Raw genomic sequence first — 14,382 nt, 5'->3', positions numbered from 1 at the left:
TTCTTGCATTTAGCAGCAACTCGAGCACATTGCTGCCCCCTATATGTCAAGAGGACAAATAACACCTTTTCTGTTCAAATTGCCATCCCGCCACAGTGGCGTGTGTGTTGATCAAATTCACCCGCCACTTCAAATATTTACCAGCAGTTGGCGGGTGGCGGGTGCTAATTTCCACCCCTGGTCTATAGTAATGAGCCTGTTGCTTTGTTCGATCATGGCGAAGAAAGAGTTGAGTTGAAAGACAAATATCTCGATTTACTCGTCTGTCTATGTTCCAACCCTCACCTATGGTCATGACCAAAAGAACCAGGTCCCATGTACAAGCGGCTGAAATGAGCTCCCCTTGTAGGGTGGTGTGGCTCATAGAGGTAGGGAGCTCCATCATCTAGGGCAGGGGCGAAACTCCAGGCCTCGAGGGCCGCTGTCCTGGAGGTTTTAGGTTTTTCTGCTCCAACACACCTGATTCAAATGGTTTGATAAGCTCCTCACCAAATCATCAAGTTCTCCAGGAGCATGGCAACAAGTCATCCATTTAAACCAGGTGTTTTAAAGCAAGAACACATCTTAAACATGCAGGACAGTGGCCCCCGAGGAATGGAGTTTGACACCTGTGATCTAGGGGGAACTTGGAGTATAGCTGCTGCTCCTTTCTATTGAAACGCACAAAATCTGTCTTTAGCATGATACATATAGTTACTACGTTCGAAGATGAAACTAACTCACAACTATCCGGACATTTAGCACACATACCGATAAACAAAGCGCCGTCTATAAGCAATGAGTAACATATAAACAATAAGCAGCATATAAACAATGAGTACTTGTGAAAAAAAACGTTAGTACTTACTGATCAGGGACGTATTATCCTTTGAGAAAGGCATCGCTCTTTTTATCAGATATATCCCGGTCTAAAAAGTCGCTGTTTCTTTTCTTCACTTTTCTTTCACTTCTTTTGTTGTGTATTTTATCTCCTTTGGTCATTTCGCCAGCTTTTATATCGAAAAAAGTACAAAAAACAGTCTTCATCGCATTTACACGCAGGACGCATGAAGTAGCCTCTCTGTTAGACCGTTATACGCACACTGATTTGGGGGTCATGAAAAGTTCCGACCCCCCTCCCAGAAAAATCACGTGACCGGAATTTCATTGGCTACCCGCCTGTTGTGTCAGAACCCGCTTGGGGGCTGTCTGACCGGAGCTATAAGCTTGCAAATGAGGGGAGGAGACTTTCATGACTTTACGCATGGGAAATAAGAGGGGCTCTAGGGGGGGCAGAGAGCAACCCAGTTGGTCAAACGAAACATCAATCAAAAGTGGCGCCAAAACACAGCTATTTTGAAATTTAAGTTCATAAAAACAATAAATGTAGCAAAAACTGTACAGATTTGAATATCCCTTACCACGCGGGCGGGCCGTCACGTGGTAAGGGATTAAAACACACACGCAAAACTGAATTAAGTTTTGCACCATTTATGTGACGTTTATTGAACAACCAAATATATCACAAGTTTTGGCAGGTTATGAAAAATTACTGAATGTTTGAATTTGGTACCAAAATATTGACATGAGGTGTTGAATCAGCATAAAAGTTGAACAGTAGACTCATATTAAACCAAAAAAGTTTAAACTTTGAGGCAAAAAGGGGGTTTGAACAGTTACCTTTAACGTGTTGACAGTGAAGTGACATCATTACTATAGATTTGGGCAACTGGAGTGGGACATTAATAATTTAGAAACACAGACCTGTAGCCAGAAAGTTTGGAGATTTTATCCTACTGAAAGATGAGTTTCCTCATAAGCTGCGTTTGGTACCAGCTTGTAATTTTTAGGCCTTGATGTGATGGAAGATGGCTGAAATGTATCGTCTTTCAGGACACTTTTCAGTCAGCGGGAGCTGCAGACAGATGGCTGCTTCATCAGTAGGCAATTGGATGGGAATTCAGGGAGACGTCTGAAGCTGGGCTGTGGTGAGACTGATGTCGACGCAATGGAGTTTAACTAAAGTTCTGAGTAATTTCACCTACTTCACTAAAATTTCCTAAATTTAAGTCAGTTATGACTGCCAAAATAAACCGGTGAGAAACTTCTTAACAATGGAAAATTTGGCCCGAAGAGAAAAGTATGATGAAAGCAGCGAAGTGGAAAAACACAAAAATCATAAACTAGAAGGTATGGAGTTAATCCAAATAAACAGATGAGGATGAAGGACAAGGCACAAGAGAGCCAGAAGACGAGAGGGCAAGATCCTGAAAGAGACGAAGGAGCGAGAGGAAGAGAATGGCAGAAGTGTGCAATAGGTTTTAAACGAAGCCAAGGGTTGTGCTTTGTTACCCCAATAGTCCAATCATGGCTGCTGTTCTTAAAAGAAGATGGGCGTTTCAGTGGTCATTCAACCAATAGACATTACACATACATGAAGGGGAACTCTGATGCTTTCATACAAAAAAAAGAGAAAAAAAAAACTAAAACGTAATTCGATCTTTACACCTTCTTGCCTCAAAAATAAATTTAATTAAAAAGAAGAAACAGACTCGATCAGTGATTCTTCTCAAAGGGAGTTGAGCCTTTAGAAAAAAATGACGTTACATGTTTATAAACCTTTTGTAATATTACTAAATTTATAATACAGGTTGGGTTTTACTTAAAGACATTAAATATGCTATGCTAGATCACATTAAAATGATGTTCTCACATAATATCTGATATGCAATGAATGAAAGCAAAACAGAAAATATATATTAAAAAAGCCACTAAAGGTGAAAAATGTGAATCTTGTATTTTCCAAAACAAGATCCTGTGGTCATTCTTGTAACTGAAAATAGAAAGATTAGGCACAACATCACAACTTTAACATGAAGATTGCAGGGCAGAAATATATTTTAAACAAGTTAGAAAATTCACACTTGATCAGATATTCCCAAAAAGGTGAACAAGAACTTTGAATCCACCACAGGGGGGAATATGGTACTTTATTTCCAGTCTTAAAGGAATATGGTAAATTTTCCTTTTTATGTTTGTAGAAACCAAGACATCAGTTTGAGTTTAACCAGGTCTTGGTGGATTTGTTCTCAGGGTGTAAATTTCATCAGACAACAGCAGAATTTGACACCATGGTCTCTTTTCGGAGACAGAAGGTCTATGTTGCATAGTTGGTGGCATGTAATTCTTGGTTAGATTCAATAAAAGGTGATTAGTTTATGGCTGTCTTAGGGTTCAGCATGGTTCAGCAAAAGGGGAATTATGGTAAATGGTAAATGGCTTGCACTTATATAGCGCTTTATCTAGTCCAAGGACCCCAAAGCGCTTTACACTACAATCATTCACCCATTCATCTTCACATTCACACACTGATGGTGGTGAGCTACATTGTAGCCACAGCTGCCCTGGGGCGGGCTGACAGAAGTATTATGATGAATTGACCACTCTTGATCTAATAAGATCAAGAGAGACATTAGCTGTCCTTTCAGATAGTGGTGATTTAATTTGCTGTATTTTCCGGACTATAAGACGCACTTAAAAGCCTTCAATTTTCTCAAAAAACGACAATGCACCTTATAATCCGGAGCGCTTTATATATGTAAGAAGTCGCAATGTTGTAGTACAACTTTGTGATCTCTCATAGAAGAATCGTATAAATGCTGATACAGGCTAACCAGCTCTACTAGAGCACCAAAATCGTCCATTTTGAATGGAGTGCAGTCTGCGCGAAGTTACAAAAATTGGGAGATGCATGACGATGCGCGTTATAGTCCGGTGCGCTTTATATATGACAAAAGCTCAAAAATGGACCATTCATTGACAGTGCGTCTTATAATCCAGTGCGCCCTATAGTGCAGAAAGTACAGTAGATGAAACCCTCCCTCTTGCATAGGGCTGTTAATGCAAAAAGGGTCTGAGAGTAAAGACTTTGTGAATTGAAGTTAGGTGATTCACAGATATAGTCCCAAGTCTGCTGTTTGATCCTAAAATTTGGTGTGAATGTGCATTATGATTATTTTCTGCAAGCGTTATCAAAATTGTTTAACACATTCTGGTAACAGACACACAAACACAGACATGGCAAAAACACCACAGTCTGCCGTCACCTATTAGCAGCAAGGAAATAATTATCTTGTTGACATGAATCGGTTAGCAGACCCGGAAGTTCAGCCACGACACAGGAATAAAAGGTTAACTTGGCTTTATTTGCAGACAGAGGGAACGTAACTCGCTGCACTCGGGACTCCGACAGCAACTCTGAGGGAAGAGAGGAGAGTTCAGTAGTCCGCTCATGAATCTGGAAGTTGGAAAGCTGTTTAAATATTTATTCCAACCACAATTACTTTTTAAAAGACAAAACAGGCCCTTTCTTAAGCTTTGCTTCTTCTTGTGTAGTGTAGAAAAAAAAACAATAATAAAAGTATGGTATTTTGATAAAATATCAGCTAAATAAATCAAATAGTGTCTAATGCTAAATAAAATATTTTAATTTTCCATTTCCTAAAATCTATACATATGCAGAATCTCCCAGTTTTTCTTACTTTGTTTTAATAAAAATTAGTTTTTGTGTCAAATCAACAAGGAAATTAGTACATTTTTGGAAATGTGACAGGTGATAATAATACCTATAGTTAAAAGTATGTTGGCAAGCATTTATTTTCTTCTTGGCTACATGTAAGCTTTAGTGTAGTAATATCATTTTTTCAAAAAGCAGATTTACCTCAAAATCAGAATTAAAATTAAAGATCTAGCATTTTGTGAAGGAATGCACATGAGTTTTAGATTCTAATCATTACTGTATAAATGTTGAGAAATGACAGCGCTGTTTAGGACTAAAATTAAAAAAATATTTTTTGTGCCATCTTGTGAGATTTCAAGAAGTGTGGCTCAGAGTCTGTGCTGTGAATCTTAGATCAGCATCTGAAATATTGATTTAATTATAATCATTTTTGTGTTGGCCAATGTTGATTAGCCAACCTGCCTTCAGAAGGTGTAGATGTAGATGTATATTCATTCATCACAGTTTCATTAAAATCTGTCCAGTGGTTCATGATCTATTTTGTTAACAGACAGAACTGAGTCCAAATAGTTAATGATAAAATTAGTTTAATTAACTTAAAACATCTCATATAATATATTAGTGCTTAGAATGTGTGTTGTGTCACAGGTGTCTGGAACGCTTCTCTATTAAGTTGCTGTAATTCTAGAGAACTCACCTTTTTTGTTTGTCTATGTATATAAACTCCTGGCAAACATGTCATTTATTGTTGTTCTTTGTGAAAACTCATGCATTTTGACTTGTTTCTGTTGCATCCTTTTTTAAAACACTATTTTTTTAAACACCATTAATGAGTTAACCTGCCATCAACATTATTAACTTTGTTTATTAGGGAAAAGTAGCTGCAGCATGGTTATTCTTATTGCTCTGCCTCCTTCATTCAAGTTGTTTATTCTAATTGCAAGTCATTGTGGACATTCATTGTTCAATTTTCTAAAGAACAGGATCAAATTTTAACAGTTTACCAGGGTGTGGTGGACCACAATTTTTAATAAATTTGGAATGATTTAAAAAAAAAAACTGGAGGGACCAGCTGCAAGCTGCCATGCAAAATAAAATAGCCTATATATATATTTTGTTTATTATTAGTTTTGTGAATTTGACAGTTTCATGGTCTCCTTTTGTGTTTTTAAAACTTAGTTTAGAGCCATGCACAATGTTTCAGTTTCCACTTGCAGCTCGGTCAGCAAAAATTAGTTTCCTCTAAGAGTTGAGTTCAGAACACTGCACACTAAACACGCAAAGGTGTGCTTGTGGCCAGTATGCACAGATATTTTTGTGCAATTTGAGATGACAAAAAAAGTCCACAAAAAAGTCCAGACGTCACCTGTGCGAATATATCGCCCATCATTGTTTGTTGGAATTATGAATATCAGTTAAATTTTTTTTTACATATTGCCCTACCTTAGGCATAAAACTATTGTTCACTGAAGGAGAGGAACAATGTACAACACATGTAGTATGGGATATCACGCCCCCGTGATTTCTGGCTGAAGACACCTCTAATAACGCCTTTAGGCAAATGATGTGTTGACGACAAGTGACAGGCCCCGCTTGCATTATGTAACCGACTGTCATCGCCGTCATTCTTCGGTTTGATAGCCGCTCTTCACAGAGCCCAGCTGAGCACGGGGCAGCCATGTGTTGTACCTCGTTCCTCTCCTTCAGCAAACTGTGAATGCATAACATCACGTTCCCTTTCAGTCGATTCACTCGGTTCAACACATGTAGTATGGGACATATATAAACGCCCCGCAGAGGAACAATGAAACCTGGGTTAATACAGCACACTAGTTCAGCACCTTAGACTCAGCAGAAAGAATATATTGAGCCACAGAGGGGGCTGTCACATTCAACTGATAAAACCAAACAAATATGTGCAGTGAAGACCAGCTGGTCGCAGCACAGATATCACTCTTGGGTACATCTCTAAATCGAGCCCAGGATGTTGCTTCAACTTGCTCAACACGTTGAAGTTCAAGATCAGACAAAGCCCACCACTTTTTAAAAAAAAATGAAATAATGGCTGTACCAATCTTTGCATGTCTCCGAAGCAGGAACCACCCGAATAGCTCCTTTAGCTAACAGCGCATTTATTTCCTCTCTCAGAATTGCTGTTACTTTGGCTCCAACAGTTGTGTTTACCACAGCATTGAAGCGGGGGGTCTCTGGCAGAATTGTAACTGGTAACACAACACTTCTTGGGAATGGGACCTCCAACAAAACCAACAAAATGCCTTTTTGGCAGCTGCCAAACATAGGCGGTCATGTCTCTCTACTCCTGAAACCCCTGGGTTTGTAGTCCTGCTGCTAGGAGGACTGTGTTTTCTTCCTCCTAGAGGTCAAGTTCCTCTGAAGATTTGGAGGGGCCCTTTGCTCCAAGCCAAATGGCAGAGAGCTTGGCTGTGGTTTTGTGGTTGTGCTGGCTGGGAGCTCAAGCTTGCAGGAAGCGCTGCTCTCTTTGGTGGAGGCGGTGGTACGACCAGTTTGCGAGCTCTTGTGCTGGACTTGGGTCTCACATCATGTCTAGGAATTATATAGCGAAGTGCTTCAGTCTGTTTTTTCCTCAGCTCAAATTTCTCCTGTATGGCACCAAGAGACTGTCCAAACAGCCCGTCAGCTACCACTGGTTCATCCAGGTAGACGGCCTAGTCCCGGTCCAGGTCGTCGGAGAGTGTCAGCCACAGGTGCTTCTGCCCCACCACTGTTGATGCTATCCCTCTGCCCAAGAATAGTGCTGCACAGCTGGACACATGGAGGATGCAATCTGCAGTGACTCTGGCCTCATTCAGGAGTGTTACCAGAGGGCTCTTGTACAGCACCTGAGCTCCAAGCTCAGCTAGGTGCATAGCTTGGTACGTCTGGAGCCTGGAGATGGAGCTCAGAGCGAGCAGTGGTTGTTTGAGCCCTGTAGATTTTTTCCAGCTGACCAGCAGAAAATCTACAGTGCCTAGATGGAAGGGATGTGGGGCTATTCACACCATGATTGTGGGACGGGGCCAAGTACGCTGCCAGGGATGTCTCCATAGGTGGAAAAATTACCCGCCCGGCTTTTTCAGTGCCTTCCAGATCCAAATACTGACCATAGCTGGGTACTGTATTGCGGGTGGACAGTGGTTTGTTCCACAAGGTTGTCAGTTCTGAGACAAAATCTGGGAACATGGGCAAATGTTTTTTTACCTCAGCTGGCTCTGCAGGGAGGTATAACCCAGTGAACCCCGACAGTTTCTGAGTGGGAGGGGGACAGGGTCACTCCACGTCCAGTTTTTCAGCCACATGCCGGTACAAGGAGAGGAATGACATGTCAACCTGGCCTGCTGGTGCAGCAGCAGCGGCAGCACCCTGACCCGACAAAAACTCATCCTCATCCTCCAACAGACCTTGAACGTCGAGACCAGTGTCCAGTATGTCCTCATCTGTCTGATGGATGTCCAGTTGAAACTGAGACTGAGCAGCACCCTTCTTATTTCCAGCTAACCCCTCAGCATAATCCATGTTGTCTGCCCAGCTGGAAGCGGGGACTCTGACCGAAAAGCCGTCCTTGTCAGACTTGGATGAAACGGAGAGCAGAGGGTCTTGCTGTGAGACTGCAGCCTCTACTAGCACCTTCTCCAGTCTGGAGAGTCCGGTCCAGTTTATCACAAAATCAAGTCCAGGTAGAAATGTCTAAACACTTGTTCCACTTGCAGTTTTTAACCCCTAAAATAAAAACTGGTCACGCACCCTAGAATGACCCCGGGACCCTTGTGCTGAGAAACACTGATGTAAAGTATCCTTTTTGCCCTCAAATCACCTTGGTATCTCCCAGGAGAAGCTGGAGAATGTTGCTAGGAAGAGAAAGGTTTGGGTTTCTCTTCTGCATTGTTGCCTCCATTACTCAACCATGGATAAGCTGCAAAAAATGTATAAATAAGTTTTTTTAATTAGCTGTTTATCAGGATTCTGAGATTCTCATTAGTTTATAGGTTATTCTGTTTGTTTAGGGAGATTTTTGGACCTGCTGTGGTCACTTAAAGATATAATGCGCTGTCAATCACAGAATAACAATCTGAACAGTGTTATGTCACAATTTATTCACCTAATTTAACACAGCACTTGTATTTAATTCATAATGAATCTGTAAAACAGTTGACAGCTGTTTTATTGTGGTGTGTTTTTACAGGATAAAATTTTCAGTTTTTGCTCAGACACAGCTTTCTGAAGTCACTGATCATTGTATTACAGTATTCACCATAGGCTAAGATAGGAATGTAGATCCACAGTCAAACAGAGACATTTGCATTGCAGCTTAGGTCCTTTACACTTGGCCAAGAGTGTAAAGATTGGGTTTTGTTTTGTTTTCTTTTGGATTTATTTTGCTCTTGTTTTCTTGTCTGTGTCCTGTGCTTCATTCATTATTCACTTTCCTTCTGTCTGCCCCTGCTTGTCTGCCACGCCCATCTCCACCTGCCAGCTTTTGTAATCACTCACCTGTGCCCACTTCCCATAATCACCCTGTGTTTAAAACTTGGTCATTTTCTCCACCACATCGCTGGATCATTGTTGTTTCTTGTTCTGCTCCTTGCCCTACCTTGCCATGTCCTGTTCCTTTGTTTGGATTTTTGTTATTGTTTGTTTTTGCTGCCACGTCAGCCCTTTTGTTTATCTGTTTGTTTAAGTTAATAAATTAGTTTCTTTTAAAGGATGATCTTGCATTCTGGGATTGCCTCTGTCTCCCCTCGTCTTGACAAAGAGCCATTCTAAAGTGGAATACGGTCCAGCTCCTCTCAAGGAGAGGAGGGTTCCAGAACCCACACTGTGAGGTGAGCCTGACTATATCTAGTCAGTACCACTCAACCTCACACACAAGCTTAGGTTCCTTCCCCTTCAGAGATGTGACATTCCATGTCTCAAGAGCTAGCCTTGGTATGCTAGGGTCAGAATGCCAAGCCCCTTGCCTTTGCATATCACTATGCACCTGACTTTGTGATGAGCCCCTCCCCAAGGCCTGGCTCCAGGGTAGAACCCTGATATCCTGTCAAGAGACATTAAGCTCCTTGCTTTTTTTCATTCATACAAGTGGTGTGTGTCAGGTCTGTTTCATAATTTAGGTTAGGTCCAGAAATAACCACAAATGGCTCTGAAACATGTTAATGTCAAGGTATAATTTTGTTCAATTGTTGGAATGTATAACATTTTTTACAGAAACATCAGCATACCTACTGTCACACTGATTTGACAGCTCTCTGTGTGACGTGGCTGAGTCTGTATCTGCATATAGCATGGGTCAATGACATCCGATTGCAAAACCATTTTGGGGTGTGCATTACATGCCAGGTTAGAACTCCTTTAATCAGACTATTACACTTCCAGTTGAATCGATAAATTGTCTAGTGCCAGTTATGAACAAGACCTTACACACACTTCTTTAGTTTACAAAGCCTTGAACTTAATGTAAATGAAACCTAATGTTGATTTTTCCTTTTTCTGTTACAAACAGAAATTCCTTTCATCTTGTTAAATTCAACCTTAGAAATAAATAAATAAATGGCTGTGAATGTGATTTTCTGCATAGTTTAAACAAGTCCTTCAGTCTTCAGAGATAAATAGAAACAGGATCTGTTTGTTAGCCTTTTTGTGGTGGAGTTTGTCTGGGTTTGATTAGGACAAGTTGTCTTACCTGGAAGTGCTCATGTTGGATTTAGCAGCTAATTTTAAGGATGAACAATTTCACACTTTTTCTTTATGAAAACAAATCTGCAGTTTAACGACGACGGAGAAAGAATGAAAGAAAAATATATAATTAAAAAGAGTTTACTGTCTCACAAAAAAACTTTTTTTTTTTGTTTAATTGGGTTTTTTAAATTGTTTTTTGTTTCTTTTTGTTAAATGTCTTTACTTTCACTTCAGCAAAGAAAAACATCTGTTGTTTTGAGGGTCAGTTTTCAATAGACAGTCTCTGGTTTGGCAGCATTCCATCCTGAGCAACACAGAGGCAACTGTGGAAAGGAACAAATCACTTTTAACAGAGGACAGGAAAGGGACACAAACAAACAGGAAATGGCCCAGGTGTTCTTTATTAGGCAGAAAACCATAGGTTAATGATAGCAATAATTGCACATACAAATATTGAGAGTAGATAATAGCAGAGTGAAGACATGTGGTCAGTTTGTCCTCCAGCAGTCTAAGCCTATAGCAGCATAACTAAGGGATAGCTCAGGAAACCCAAGCCAACCGTAACTATAGGATTTATTATAGAAAATTCTCAAGTCTAGTCTTAAAAGTAGAAGGGGTATCAGCCTCACGGACAGAATAATGGTTCCAAAGGAAAAGAGCCTGATAACTGAAAGCTCGGTCTCCCATTCAACTTTTAGAAACTCTAGGAACTACATTAAACTATTGCTATTTGCCCATTCTTCTTCAGTTACTCTTATGGTTTTTCATTCATATTTTCTCCTACAGTTTTGGAAAACCTATACAAAAATATATCAAAATGTCCTGCTTGATCAGGAGCAGTGTCCTCTGACTTCAGGTAGCAGTACATCATAAGATGTATGCAAAATAATAATAAAAAAAACCTCTGACATTTTACATGGGGTCTTCAACTTTGTGTGAGAACTGTCACACACTTGAACTGTTTGAACTTTCCAAAGTCTTTGCAAACAAACTGTAATTTCAACAGTCTTGACACTTTTTATACCATTTGTTGAGCAAAACATAGGCCTTTTTGTCGTTTTTCATCAAGTGTGTCTCTCATTGCTGTTGGCCTTTCACCTTTGCTTGCACCAGGACACTTGAATTGTGAAAATTGTGAAACATATTGCCATTGTGAAGTGAAGTGAAATCTATTTATATAGCACTTTTCCACAACAAGGTGATTCAAAGTGCTTTACATCATAGAAACAACAATCAGGTACATAATGAAATACAAATAAAAACATCATATCAAACATAAAAACATGATCAAATATAGAGATACAGAAGTAAAAACATCAATCATGTGAAACCTAAATGAAATATAAGATAATTTAAATAAAATCATGAAACTAAACGTATCTAAATATGAGCTAAGACAGTCAAAATAGTAGCTAAGATAAGATAAGTAGCTAAATGAAATCATGATAAAGTTAAAGCTGAACTAAACAACATTTAGGAATCTAACAATCTAACAATATCTAAAATATGAGGTAAGATAAACTAAACAAATCTAAATGTACAGGAATTAGCTTTCCTGTACATTTACTTTTGTTTAGTTTATCTTAGTTTATAAGCCAACATAAACTGAAACAAGATATTGCTAAACTAAAGGTACCAAGAGTCTAACTAACAGTACCGAAGCCCGCTAACAGCCATCATAATAATTACTAAGATAAATAAGCTAACATAAACTGCTAAACTAAAGGTACAACATGGCTAACTAATAGTACCAAAGGCCTTCTAAACAGCTAACATAAAAAATGCAAGGATAAACATGTCACCCCCATTACCATTATGTTCTATGGAGCTGTTAGCTTTGTCATTTATAAAGTCACCAAAAGGTATGGTTAATACATTGTTACTAAAATGACAACCATGAGTTATACACACTCCATTTAAGTTTACTTTTTTTTTTGTTTGTTTTTTGACAAACCAGAGAAAGTTACTGTTAATACATACAGTTTGTGCATTCATTGGGAGCACGTCTGTGTTGTGTAATCTATGCATAACCCATTTTTGTAGTCTGAAGGAGTGTTTAGTTTTGAGAAGGGTGATGGACCACAGCTCAGGGGAAAAAAGCTGTTTCTCAGACTGTTTGTGAGGAATCTAATTGCCCTGAACCTTAATTCAGATAGTCAGTAGCTAATGGCCAGGGCGTGTTTTATCTTTGATGCTGCTGCTAACCTTCATCTTGAGTTAGTTAGTATAAAGTGTCTATTTTGTGGACTTCTGCCTCAATGATCTCTTGTGCAGCAGAGGAGGGCAGCCAAAATGTCCCTTAAAAAGTTCCTGCAATCAAAACACAGCATTTCTGCTAATAACTCATTTATTGTGCTATAGGCCTTTTTGTTTTACACTCATCTTGGAGTAACATCATAAATAAGAAACTCAAAGTGGCCAAATTCTTCTCTGTGTTGAATAATAATATAAAAATTGGACGTCCGCTGTGAATTTTCAACTTTTCAACTCTGGATTAGTTTTTACTTCATTAGCAAACCACTGTGCTGGGTAATCCTGAAACAATATGCTGATTAACTGATTAGCATTTGGAAGATAAGAATAGGCAATCAGAGTGACAAGTTGTGATTCATTTGTTATGAAAATAATGTCAAGCATGAAGTGATTTCAGTCTATCTAACTTGTTGAGGTGTTCTCCCTCTTTAAACAAGATCTGTTTCACACACCTACTGTAACTTTCTGAGCTAGATTTGACCAAACCTGCTGCATTTATTTTTTAATCAGTAAATGTTGATCTACAAGGTCAGTTCAGCTCTGCACTATTAACTTCTCTTCATTTTATTTTATATTAATTGGAAAATATTTAGTATGATGTTCTTTGAAAGATGAGTTTAATGATTGATGCTATGGCTAAAGATGACCAAAACCAGTTTTTGCTGCAACCATTTTCATTAAGTAATAAAACTAAATTTTCAGTAATACTTTGTTCATATTGCTGTTTTGATCTTTACTTGTGATATGTGTATCTCTGCTAAAAAAAAAAGGTTTGGTGATTGTAGAACACAAACATGTTCATTCCATTTGGCACAATCATTTTCTTTACAGTGTTACTGATGAGCCTCCCTTTCAAGATTTGAGATTGAAAAAAGCTACAATCAGTCAGCAGGAAAAAAGGCCCTAGAGTTGTCATCACTTAAATTTGACAAATTCTGCAACATTTCACATTATACATTAAATTTCCAACCTTGACCCATTTTAATAAGTAGTACAAACAACATGTTTTTATCAAAGCACAAGAAGAAAGAAGGGATTTATTACACTGTTTACAAACAATATATATATATATATATATATATATATATATATATATATATCAGTAATCAGAGACCCTGCAGGAATAATTACGTGGCCAAAGGGGGAGATAAAGGCCACAGATGTTAAAACTCGGAAACTACTAACCATGCATGGAGGGTTCCATCCAAAATCCAGCATCCTGAGACTGTACACAAGCCGTAAGGAAGGAGGCAGAGGACTAGTGAGTGTGAGAGCCACTGTCCAAGATGAAACATCTAAGATCAATAAATACATCAAGAACAAAGCCTCTACAGATGATGTGCTCAGTGGATGTCTCGAACAGTGGGGAAGAGAGGATGAGGTACTGGAGATACCATCATGGGAGGATAAGCCCCTACACAGAATGTACCACCAACAAATAACTGGCTGATATCAGGAAGTCCTACCAATGGCTGGAAAAAACCGGACTTAAAGACAGCACAAAAGCACTCATCCTGGCTGCACAGGAACAGGCCCTAAACACCAGAGCAATAGAGGCTCAGATCTACCACACTAGACAAGACCCAAGGTGTAGACTGTGCAAGGAGGCCCCCGAGACAGTCCAACACATAACAACTGGGTGCAAAATGCTGGCAGGAAAAGTGTACATGGAACGACATAATCAAGTGGCGGGCATAGTACACAGAAATATCTGTGCAAGATATGGACTGGAAGCCCATAGATCAAAGTGGGGAACACCCCCAAAGGTGGTGGAGAATGACCGAGCTAAGATCCTGTGGGACTTCCAGATCCAGACAGACAAAATGGTAATGGCGAACCAACCGGACATTGTGGTGGTGGATAAACAACAGAGGAAAGCAGTTGTGGTGGATGTAGCAATACCGAGTGATTGCAACATCAGGAAAAAGGAGCACGAG

This window comes from Kryptolebias marmoratus, linkage group LG15 (genome assembly GCF_001649575.2).
Source record: "Kryptolebias marmoratus isolate JLee-2015 linkage group LG15, ASM164957v2, whole genome shotgun sequence".
Taxonomy (NCBI): Eukaryota; Metazoa; Chordata; class Actinopteri; order Cyprinodontiformes; family Rivulidae; genus Kryptolebias; species Kryptolebias marmoratus.
Note: the sequence above shows the minus strand (reverse complement) of the source record.